This window comes from Danio rerio, chromosome 10 (assembly GCF_052040795.2).
Source record: "Danio rerio strain M-AB ecotype USA chromosome 10, GRCz13ab, whole genome shotgun sequence".
Taxonomy (NCBI): domain Eukaryota; kingdom Metazoa; phylum Chordata; class Actinopteri; order Cypriniformes; family Danionidae; genus Danio; species Danio rerio.
Window position 1 is genome coordinate 42119086 of NC_141030.1, and position 12313 is coordinate 42131398.

General features: G+C 36.6%; 1 long non-coding RNA gene across 4 annotated transcripts in view; it reads right to left on the minus strand.

The window, feature by feature from the left end:
• The window catches only part of LOC141376441 (uncharacterized), a 107489-nt gene that overhangs the window by 20635 nt on the left and 74541 nt on the right, over window positions 1-12313 (minus strand). For 3 of the 4 annotated variants that reach the window (XR_015501580.1, XR_015501579.1, XR_015501575.1), the window contains 2 exons: window positions 5855-6024; window positions 3167-3272 (listed from right to left, as the gene is read on the minus strand). This is a non-coding gene — a long non-coding RNA (uncharacterized LOC141376441). Of the gene's footprint in view, window positions 1-13; window positions 2436-2513; window positions 3273-5854; window positions 6025-12313 lie in introns of those variants that run through there. The other variant, XR_015501577.1, reaches the window with a different exon arrangement.

Here is a 12313-nt window from a genome sequence, read left to right on the forward strand (position 1 = left end):
CCAGAAATGAAGGTTCTGTCATTATTTACTGACATGCATGATCTTCATTCTTCTGTGAAACACCAGGAGATATTTTGAGGTATGTTCAAGCAAGAAATGTACATCATTCATTAATTTTCCTTCGGCTCAGTCCCTTATTTATCAGGGGTCACCACAGCAAATTAACCGCCAACCTATCCAGCATATGTTTTACGCAGCGGATGCCCTTCCAGCTGCAACCCTGTACTGGAAACATCCACTCTCAAAATCACACACACTCATACTCTACGGCCAATTTAGTTTACCTAATTCTCCTATAGCGCATGTGTTTGGACTGTGGGGGAAACCCATGCCAACACGGGGAGAACATGCAAACTCCACACTGAAATGACAACTGACCCTGTCGTGACTTGAACCAGAAACCATATTGCTGTGAGGCGACATTGCTAACCACTGAGCCACCATGCTACCCTTAAAACATTATGATAGTAGTTAGCATTACTCACATGCTATAATACAATTCTCTGTAGAAATAAGAAAGATTTCTAAGAAGATTTAAGGAGTGAAATTGCCAAAAATATCTTCAGTCTAATGCTTTTGTACACAAAAATGTGTTGCAGTATATGCCTTATTTTATTCCACTTTATTTTTTAAATCGAATGTAATTCTGCACTCATTTAGGTTTATATTATACCTCAGCACATTAGCCTCAAATCATGTAAAATTGTGATTATTATTATTTTGATTATAGTTTATTCATGTGAAGACGTAATCCTAAGGAGACTAATAATATTGACTTTAAAAATCATTAAAAACAAATAAAAAGGTAGTATTGAGACATCATAATAGAATTACTGTTACCTACATTCTAAATTATAATTCTCTGTAGAAATAAGAAACATTTCTGTGTAGATTTGAGTCATCAGAAATTACAATAAATTGACTGTCAGTCTAAGACATTTGTACAAACAAATGTGTTATCATATAATATTTTTTTATTTCAATAATTTTATTCAATTTTATTTCATCATCCAATCATGTATTTCTGCACTCGTTTAGCTTTATTTTACATTAGCCTAAATTCATGTAAAATTTGGATTATTAACAGTAGGTAGTGCTGTCAGCTGTGCAAAAAATGAGCTGGATAAGTTGGCGGTTCATTCTGCTGTGGCGACCCCAAATTAATAAAGAAAAAAAGACAATGAATGAATGAAATATTAAGATTATTGCTTGATCCTGTAAACATGTAATGCAATCCTAAAGGGGATAATAATATTGACATAGAAATGATGTATATAAATCAATAAATCAATAAAAAACGCTTTTATACAAAAACCAAAATAATTAACACTTTCTCCAAAATAAAAATATATGTATTATAGAAAATACTGTGAAAAATGTCCCGGTTTGTTTGAACATCACTTGGGAATTATTTAAAAATGGATTTATTTCAAATTTTTTCAACTGTATATCATAAAAAAAAATAATAAAAAAAAAATAAACATGAATGACAAGATAAAGAAACTGTTAATTAAATTATATCAAATTATTTTCAAGGACAACACTTAATACACAAATAAACGGGTTTAACGCGTTCCTCAGTAATGCGTTACTGTCCTCTAATTATATATTTGGGGAATGCAGTAATGTAATGAATTAAATTTTAAATTTGTCTAATATGATTACAGTTACGGCTACATGGTGACACAGTAGGTAGTGTTGTCGCCTCACAGCAAGAAGGTCGCTGGTTTGAGCCTCGGTTGGGTCAGTTGGGTCTCTTTGGGATTTTTAATGACCACAGTGAGTCAGGACCTCAGGTTAACATCTCATCCAAAAGACAGCGCTCACTGAGCAGTATAGACTCCACATAAATATACTGGGGCGTTGGGACCCACACAGACTGCAGGTTGAGCACCCCCTATTGGCGTCATTGAAAACAGCTCCAGAAGCAACCTTTCCCATGTGGTCTCCCATTAAGGTACAGACTGAGCGAGCCCTGCTCAGCTCCAGTGGGCGACCATGTGAGAGTTGCAGAGAGCTAGCTAAATTTTTTATGAACAGTAGGTTAGGGTGAGATAAGTGCAACAATAATTAAATGTAAATCTGAGAGAGCCATTTAAAAATAACCAGTTCAAAGAAATGAATGGCACACTTTTCCAGCGCTACATGAGAACTATTTAGACGAGCACATTTTTAGGTTCCCTCATTACTGCAGTCAGACCAGCGTCCAGCAGAAATGTCCCGCAGAAATGTCCTGCCAGGTGTGTGCAGCTTCTGATGCACGTACCGGCTACAAACCCTCTGCATCTGCTTTAAAATCCTGATGTTTCAGCAGCTTTGAGACATCAGTTATGCAGTGTATGATTACAGAGTGGCACGAGGCCAGCGGAAACGCTGAGGCCATCCTGACGCAGACGGGAACTACACGGTGACATTTGAGTCCATCTAATAAACACCTGTGAGGAATAGTATCATGAATTAGTCATTATATTGGAGACTGGCAAAGTCATATGGATGTATTTGCCTTGACTTACCTAGTCCAAGGGTAAGTAAACATATTTAATCTTTAGTGAGCGTCTCAGTGCCATATGGAAGCCAGGGCCTGTTTTATCTAATCTTCAGACAAACCCCACCTGCTGGGGTCGGCCAGGGTGATTCAATCATAGTACTACAGTATAACAGTTACAGCAAACAAGGATGCGTGAGGAGACCACAACTCTAGTTTAAAAGAGCACAGAGGCATTTATATTGCCAATAACATCTGGAAAGAAATAGTGCAGATGCTGCAAAAAGATGAGTGTCCGGTAAACACAGGTTGACAGGTTATCAATGGATCCTAGAGTGTGTGTGTGTGTGTGTGTGTGTGTGTGTGTGTGTGTGTGTGTGTGTGTGTGTGTGTGAAAAGCCTAACAAGGTGGCGATGTGCAACTTTATGCTTCTGACACTCGCTTTGCACAGAAGTTATACTTATGCTTGTTTCCTCATGTAAGCTTTTCCTCTTCTGTTTAACACAGCAAACAAATACTTGTCATGATATGAACAACATAGGCTCATTCTGAAAACGTAGTCCTATATACATATCTGGAGATTGTGAATTATGTATGTATGGCTGCATTTCGGCTTTAAAATAAACAACACAGAGTGGTATGATGCCGTTCCTTGTCGCAATAACCAGCTGACTGCTTACCTACATATTGATGGCTTCCCCGCTGTTACCAGTTTGCCCAGTAGCTCACCATGTACGTCGCCGGATTTGAGACACAGAGAGGAGTTGACCACGACGAAGTTCGAGTCTGGTGAAAAAAAGTTCCAAAAACCAGGTAAGACAAATACAAAAGCCAAAAATAAAGGAAACAAGTCAATAACAGGGTGAGAATGTGGCAAAATCTGAAAACGTGGTAAAAATCAGGCAACGCCTTTTTTCTGTATTGCTTTTTAAAACTGTTGGTTGGGTTTAGGGAAGGCTATGGATGCTGGTCAATCCGTGTTTTTGAAAACACTATTGGTTGGGTTTAAGGAAGGAGGGTAGGTCAGTCGATCGATCAGTCAGTCACGCGACTGGATTTACACGAGAACAGCAGGCGCAAAAGGCACTGGCTGGAGAAATTTGTATATCAAAAAGCATACACAGTGGCCTCTGGCGGAATAGAAAAAAAAAACTGCAAAAAAAAAAAAAAAAAGTAGGAACTGGAATATATTTGGCACTCTCCATAATTGTATATAGAGGTACATTTTCAGAAAGAGCCTGGATTGGAACTATCTAAGACGCAATCTGAGAGAATTGCCGATTCAACTAGTGGAAATCTTGCAGGAGCACCCATGTCTGTTTGACATGTCACCTGAAAAAGAAAATAGTTTGAGAGAAATTGCTAATTCCCTTCAAAAGCCAGGTGAATGGAACCAATGGTACCCTTTTGGTGGGTGTGGTGTATGAGAAAAAGTTTCAGTCGACGTCATTCTCGCTCAAGGAAATGTCAAACCAGCACATGTAACCTCTGTTAGAGAGTAATTCCCAGTTCATTCCTAGTTCATAACAGTCCAGAAGGTGATGATAATACTTAAACATGGCAGTTTGTTTCTGTTTAAGGTTGCTGAAAGAATCATTCGCTCCTTTAATTTTTCACGTCACTTTTGTTTGTCAGTTTCTGAAAGGATCGGGTGTCAGAAGCATTTCCATAATTGCATGCACATTATTGTCATCAGCTCAAGGCGTTAATTATTTCAAATAAAGACACGCGGCAAACGCACGCGAGATAGCGAAACCACTCGCATTTTAGACAGCCTTGTAAAAAACTATGGGGCACAGGGTCTTCTTGGCTTTGTTTCTGTTCAAGACGATGACAAGGTTTGTTTGAGCTTGGGTCGACCATGGCTTCTTATTACATGTATACATTATTACAGTGTGATATCTTGGCTGTGTATTTAAAACATGGCGGTTCCTTTGTTTTTATTCTGGCTTGCTGCACGAGCTAGTGACAAATCTCTGTAAACCAATAGCGTTCAGTTGCGCGTCTAGCTCCACCTTTTGGTACCCTTTTGTTGTGCACCTTTGCAAAGGGTACCCAAAAAGTGGTACTGTTCGCTTTTAGGTACCTTTTGACATTGGAAACGGCCATAAAAGCATACCTAACCGTACCGTACCACTCAGTACAAAAAAAAGTACAAAAATGTAGCTTTTAGGTAAAAAAGTACGCCTTTTGAAAAGACACAACGTGATAGCTTTTGTACCTTTAGGCTGTTGTCACATTGGACGTTTCTCCCCATAGACTTCCATTCATAGTCACGCAAATACCTCATACCGGAAACGCAAGCTCATGCGTCAAGTTTCAGTGGTCGCTGCGGTGCAAAGTTCAATCTTGGTGAACTCTGACTTGTGAAATCGCATCACTTGACTGCGTGAGACCAATCAAGGATCAAAACATGACCTCTCTGGACAGAAATTTAAACCATGGAGCAATCGCTGACTTTTTTTAATGTCTAATAATCTTGTTGAATCCCGCCCTTTTTTGCAGCGCCGCACAGCAGAATTTCGCAGGCTCAAACTCTAGTGTGACTGCTGCTTTACGTCTGAGGTACAAAATTAACCACTCAGATATAACAACTGGCTAGCGATAATAGTGAATTATTGGCAGTTAACACCAGCAACTGTGCTTTCCATCCTGGTGTGAATTGCTGGCTCATTTCCATCTCATTGGCTGCCATTCTTTAAAGCGTGACGTTTGACACTCGCACCTCACGCAGATGGGATTGGTGTGTGATCCAGAGAGGCTTGCAGCTGTACACTGATAACTTCAATGATCATCATTTGTTGGCACAGCGCTTCATTATCAACCCCGGCCAAATCTATGAAGTTAGCATACATGCCATAAACGCCCCGCATCATCGAATGCCACTAAACATCTCACATCAATGTCGTTCCTGAATAATTCATGAGGTGTTCATGTTTGTATTCTGAGAGGGCACAGAAATCGAGCATATGTCCTGCGTCGTGAACGTGATAGAAACTGGATCCCTGTTATGAACCAACTCCAGAGTAAGATTCTGTCTGCATCAAATTTTCTTGTTGCAGTTAATTGCTAAAGCTTTTATCATTGTATATACTGTATTATCCTGATATTGATCCAATCTGAAAAAAGATTACTTTAGCAGGTATAATAGCCAAACAAATACTTAGTGTATTGCTTATTTTACATGCATATTCAGAGTAAACAAATTCATTCATTCTTTTCCTTGGGCGTAGTCTCTATTTCAGAGGTTGCCACAGCAGAATGAACCGCCAATTGTTCCACTATATGTTTTACATAGCAGACACAACTGCTTGAGAAACACCCATACACACTCACACACTACGGATAATATAATTAATTCAATTCACCTGTACCACATGTGTTTGGACTGTGGCTGAAACCGGAGCACCCAGAGGAAACCCACGCCATCATAGGGAGAACATACAAACTCCACACAGAAATGCCATCTGACCCAGCTGGGACCCCAACCTTCTTGCTGTGGGGCGACATTTCTAACCACTGAGCCACCGTGCTGCCCCTGAAAAAAACAAAAGATTTTTTTATTAAAGAAATTAAATTACAAAAGGATAATAAAGTACAACAGGAAACGGTCTTATTTGGTAAACTTTAGTTAATGCATTAAAATTAACATAAATAGCCAGATCATAGTTATATGTGAAAAAAAAATACAACAGACTTTTATGATTCACTAATTCCATAATAAAACTATTGTAATTTTATTGCATTAAAAGAGATTAAGTTAACATCACCTAACAAACGTTTTGTAGTTGTCATTACATTGCCGTTAGTTAAATTGACTGGTGTTACAAACTGAGCCTTACTGTAGAGAGTTAATAAACAAAAGGCCTACTGCAAAAATAGTCACATAATTTTCAATGCTGTTGGTCACATTAACATGGAAATAGTTTGAAAAGAAATCAAAACTGAAATAGAAGTCTTTGTTATGGACACCACTGCCACAACAAGTGTCTTAGGCACAATCCCAATTCTACCCCTTACCCCATATCCCCTTGTTTTGCGCATTCTTGTGAATTATTCAGAATTTTTACAACAAACAAACACATTTTAAAAAACTCATAACGGTGTTTTTGTTTTACCGTCATGCTTTGAAAAAAAAAAAACATTAACATAAAGAACGCTACATTTTGCAATCAACAATTCATAATAATAACTCCTGTACAGCAGTCCCACAACATTCTGACACTCGAATACCCTGTCAGAAAAGTCTAGTGGCTGAGAATGAGCTTTTTACAGCGTCTGCTATAACGCTAATGTTGTTTTCGTGTGTTACATAGATGAATATGGCCACTGTGTAAATGCAATGTATTACCATCATATTGCCACATTAGATTGTTACGATAATATATACCTTCAGTGATTTCCTGAAGATAAATACTAAAAAATAAAGCAGCTGGAATAACCACAGCAGTCGCCATCATCTGATCTCATATGAAGCAAGAGATCGCGATGGCATATGATGAAGTGTGCAGGTGCTGTAGTGCTGTCCCAATTCTTAGGGGTAAATTTTGAAGCCCTTCCCCTTTACACTCGGTTTTAAAGGCCATGGGGAAGGGGTACAAAAATAAAATTGGGATTGCGTCTTAATATACTTGAAAGGCAGTTTAAAAAGTTTAAATAATAATTTAATGTATTTTGAAGTGCCCATGATATTAATATTGTGCATGTTAATTATCCTGATTCATTAAATGTAGTTTTTGTCCACTTTTAATGCAATAGCATTATTAACACACTCGGATACTTTAACAACGTTTCTTAACCAATTTCCTGGAGGACCATCACCTCTGCACATTTTCCATGTCTCCTTAACCAATCACACCTGATTCAGATCATCAGCTCATTAGCAGAAACACCTTTAATGGATGTGACAGATAAAGGAGACATCCAGTGTTGGTGGTCCTCCAGGAACGTGGTTAAGAAGCACTGCTTTACCAGACAAATGCACCAGTTTCGCACATTTGCATCAGATACTTTCTTACATTCACTCCATATCGCTAAACACACACAAACAAAAAAACATACATTGTGCATTTATGAATTGTGATTTACACAGGCGAGTGGGCTTGACGAACCACCTGTAAAAACACTCTTTTCTCTCTAAAAAAAACAAAACACACCTTACTTTAGCACTTCATTTTCTGAGTACAAACAGTTCCTTAAATAGCCCGTTTCCACTGAGTGGTACGGTTCGGTTTGGTAAGCTTTTCCTCTCTCGGCTGTAATGCTTCTTTTAACGTGTCACCCACTGTACGTACTGTAATTTAGTGATTCGGTTTTGATTTTTTCTAATTCCATCCTTCTAACAAACCTATGCAAACTGCTAATTTCTGGAGCTATAGTCATTTGCATGGATCCTGTCTGTGTTCTAATCCCTTATGCCTTACTCCTCTCTAATGTTACAACATTCACTTTAAATGATTCAAAACAAAAAGAATAAAGTTATCTCTCACATTTAGGGCTGCATTTTAATGATGTAAGTGCAAAGTCTAAAGCACATGACGCAAAACCAGGTTAAAGGAGTGTCTAAATCTATTTTTGCTATTTGGCTAAATATGCTCTGCACCCTGATGCATGGTCTAACAGGGTTGTGCTTATTCTCTTAATGAGTTATGGGTATGTTTTGAGAACAACATGCATTAAACCAATCAGAGTCTCATCTCCCATTCCCTTTAGAGTCAAGTGGATCCCAACATGGCACATTTGCTATTTACATGGTGGACTTTATAAGTGGAAACACTGAACATTAGTGTCCCCTGCATCATTAGAAAGAAAACAGTTAAACAGTTAAACAGTTAAAAGTTAAAATTTTTACTTATTTTGCTTATCCCGCACTTTTATTTTGAAATGCGTGCGCGACAACCCTACCGTTTGACATGTGAAATTTAATTCAATTATTGCAAAAAATATGTCTAAGCGCAAGTACGACCCCGAATATGTAAAGGATGGATATATATATATATATATATATATTGTAAGTCTTGGTGAACTTCTTATGTTAACAAATAAATACAAAATAAGTATAATTCCTAAAATTGTATTATAGTTCCTAAAAATTGGGGTCGCGGCTTGATGACCATGTAAAAATGTGGGTCCCATAGCCAAACCAGTAGAGAACCCCTGAGTTAAACAGAGCATCTGCAGCACTAGAATAAAGAACTAGCCTCCTCCATTCAGCCTCTTTAATTTTACTCTTTTCTCCTTTACTTTTGTGGATAAGGAAACGGTGCTGTAAGCACTACACTGAAGACATCCATCAGCCTACATATTTAATTTCGTCTGTTGAGCACAAAGATTTGTTTCAAAACTATTTCTAAATTCAGTTCTAATTTCCAGCAAACAAATAAATGAACAATAATAATGAAGTTTGGTCAAAAAACTGAGTTAAATCCAAACACACGTCCTGTTCTTATGCCCCATATGGTGATGCAGACGTTTTCAAAACCTGACAGGTGGACAAATCTACACTTGTTTTTATTAAAACAAATATGCATATAATAAATAATACTGCTAATAATAATAATAACATTATTCAAATGCAGATTGTTATGAATAAACTGAAAACATCCTCCCTGAGGCATGGAGGCAGGGGTTTTCATAATTATGTAGAAAATAATGATTTTTGTAACATTTTAAGAAAAAAATTTTTATGTAAAGATTTTTGTGTATTGCTGTACATCCTGTGTGTATTAAACAATGTGTTTAGACCTGGATGGGTGCACAACTAACACGCTCTGCACTGGACATCAGACCAGCTTTTAGCTGGTCAATGGCACGGTCTACTTCAGTTCCTCAAAATAGCAACGTGCCAACAATGTGCCTTAACACACTTCCTTTATAGACCAGCAAACCCATGAGTCCACAAACTGGCGCAAATGGATTTGCTATTTAAACAACATGGCGCAAAATGTGAAAATTACTGTTGCACTGGTCTGAAAATAACAACAAATCACGCCACACAGAACTTGCGCCTTATTGCGCCTCTCTTGTCTAGAAAACTTAACACTTAATTTTCTGAGTACAAACAGTTCCTTTAATTATCACTTCTTGTTTAGTTGCTGAATGCATTCTCAATTGTAAGTCGCTTTAAACAAAGTGCCTGCTAAATGATTAAATGTAAATGATGCAAAAACCAAACCAAGGGTGCATTTCAAAAAACCATCCTTAACCAATCATAGTTTTTTGTTGATTTTTTGATGATTTGGTGTTTTCTGAATCTATTGTTCCAACAAAGATTCGCAAACTCTCACAAATTTCAAGAGCCAAGACAATCTCACGCCAATTGTAACTTTTTGATTTACTGGCTAATTCGTATGAATTCGAACAATCTCATTTGTACAATTTAGAACAATTCGCTCATCCCCCCAATGATGGTTGGGTTTAGAAGTGGCTCCTTTTAAAAATCGTGCATTTTTATAAGACTGAACACATACGAATTCGTACAATTTAGCCATTAAACTAACAAAACGTAAAAGAGTTAGGTTTCTTCATAAGATTAGGCTGCTAGAGCAGTTACTTAGAAGCATAGGAAGTCTGTGTTCTATTTCCAGTTATCCCCTTATGCCCTATTCTCTTCTTTACATTACACAATCCACTTTGAATAATTCAAAGCCTTAAATACTACAGTTCAGTTTTAGCAATCAGACTCAGATTGACAACTGCATTCCCTTCATAGTGCACTTCGAAATATTTTTAAAGGCAGCATTGGCTCATGACGTGGCTCTACATTACATCTTGAATATCAGCATCTACTCCAGAATTACGGATTAGTTGTTGCATCCAGCACAAAAACGAGTAACCTTAGTGAATTATTTAGTTTATTGACCTCCAAAAAGGTCGTTTCCCGCTGGCGTAGAGAGCGCCAGCTGGTTCGCAGGTGACACGTTCAAGGACGCACGTTCCCTTCGGTTCGTAATGCATTTGTCAGTCGCCGGGAATGAGGGTGGCAAATCGTTCACTTGATTAGCACCACCAATAAGGCCTGCCAAAGATAATAAAGCACACAGTGGCTTAAGGAGATGTGTCAAATCCCCCCACTGTCTCTCCCTCTCACTCTCTTTACACACACATATATATATACTCGTTGGCTCTATTCTTGTTTTATTGTTCAGAGATGAAGGTTAAAATGTCTGCTGAACAAACAGAACGGGCCAGACCGCGGGCGCAGACTATGCTGGATGCAGGCAGTTTTTCGGGCCTGACTCCATTTGGGAGTGTCAGAAGAGTGACCGCGGGGCGTCACAGGCACTCGCTGCCTCTCAGAGGGGTGAAAGTGAGGCTAATTCCTGACCAAGCTGTCACACATAATCATCGAGGAAAGCTATGAGCCTTATTAGCACCAGTGTTTTGGCAGAGCGAGGTACTGCGATGAGAGAAAGACTGGATGAATAATAGATGCGTAAGGAAGAGAGAGAGAGAGATGGGGGTTTTGTGATCTGGATGTGTGCTGTGCATGAATGAGGTGTCATGGGAATAGTTTAGCCAAAAGGGAACGTTCTGTCATCGTTTACTCAACCTCAAACCTGTGTGACTTTGCTGCTTCACGAGGGATACACAAAATGCTGGTTGTCAAACTCCAAAATGATGAAAACGCACAGTAAACACTGTAAAAAATTCCTTCATGTTCATGTCTCAACACAAATTAATTTAACTTAAATGTTTTTACAAATTTAATTGGATTAAACATTAAAAAATTATTAAATTGTCCCATGGCAAAAAACCTCAACGATTGTGTTGATTCATTCAGCTCATTATAAATAAGAAGTTTGAATATTCAGCAAAAATCCATATTTTTGAGTGAAGGTCAAGTCAAATCCCACAGGATGTACATTGTATTACAAAAAATAAATAGATAAAATTAACACAACCCACTGGATTTGCTAAATGCATTTGTGCATGTTTGATCTTTTAATCAATTGCCTTGGAGTAAATAAGCAAATAAATAAATAAATAAATAAAAGTAAGTAAATACAAATAAAAAATAAACAAATACGAAAGTAAATCGGTAAATAGATACATAAATTAGTAAGTAAATATGTAAATATGAAACTAAACAAAGTAGTTAAATAAATAAGTGAATTCAAATGTAAATGAGTAAGTAAATGGGTAAATAAAGTAAGCAAATAAAGTAAATAAATAAATAAATGAATGACAAAGTAGTAGAGTAGGTAAATAAGCAAATAAATAAGTAAAGTAAATAAAATAGGTAAATAAATAAGTAAATAAATAAATTAACAAATAAGAAAGTAAAAGAGAAAGTAAATAAAGTAAATAAATAAATAAATGACAAAGTAGATGAGTAAGTAAATAAGAAAATAAATAAGTAAATAAGAATCTAAATGAGTAAGTAAATAGGTAAATAAATAAAGCAAATGAGTAAATAAATAAATAAATAAGACAATAAATAAGTAAACGAGTAAGTGAATAAGTAAATAAATTAATAAATTAGAAAAAGTAAATGAGTAAGTGAAGTAAATAAATAAATAAATTAATTAAATAAGTAAATAAGTAAATAAATAATAAGTTAAGTAAGTAAAGAAACAAGAAAGTAAATGAGTAAATAAGAAGGTAAATAAGTAAATAAATAAAGTAAATAAGAAAGTAAATGCGTGAGTGAATAAGTAAATTAATAAACAAAGAAATTAAATAAGTAAGTGAATAATTAAATAAGAAAGTAAATAAGAAAATAAATAAGTAAACAAATAATTAGGTAAATAAATAAACAAAAATCTTACTGCATTATATTAAACACAGTGATAATGGATGATCATTGCAGGGCAGTCTGAAAAATC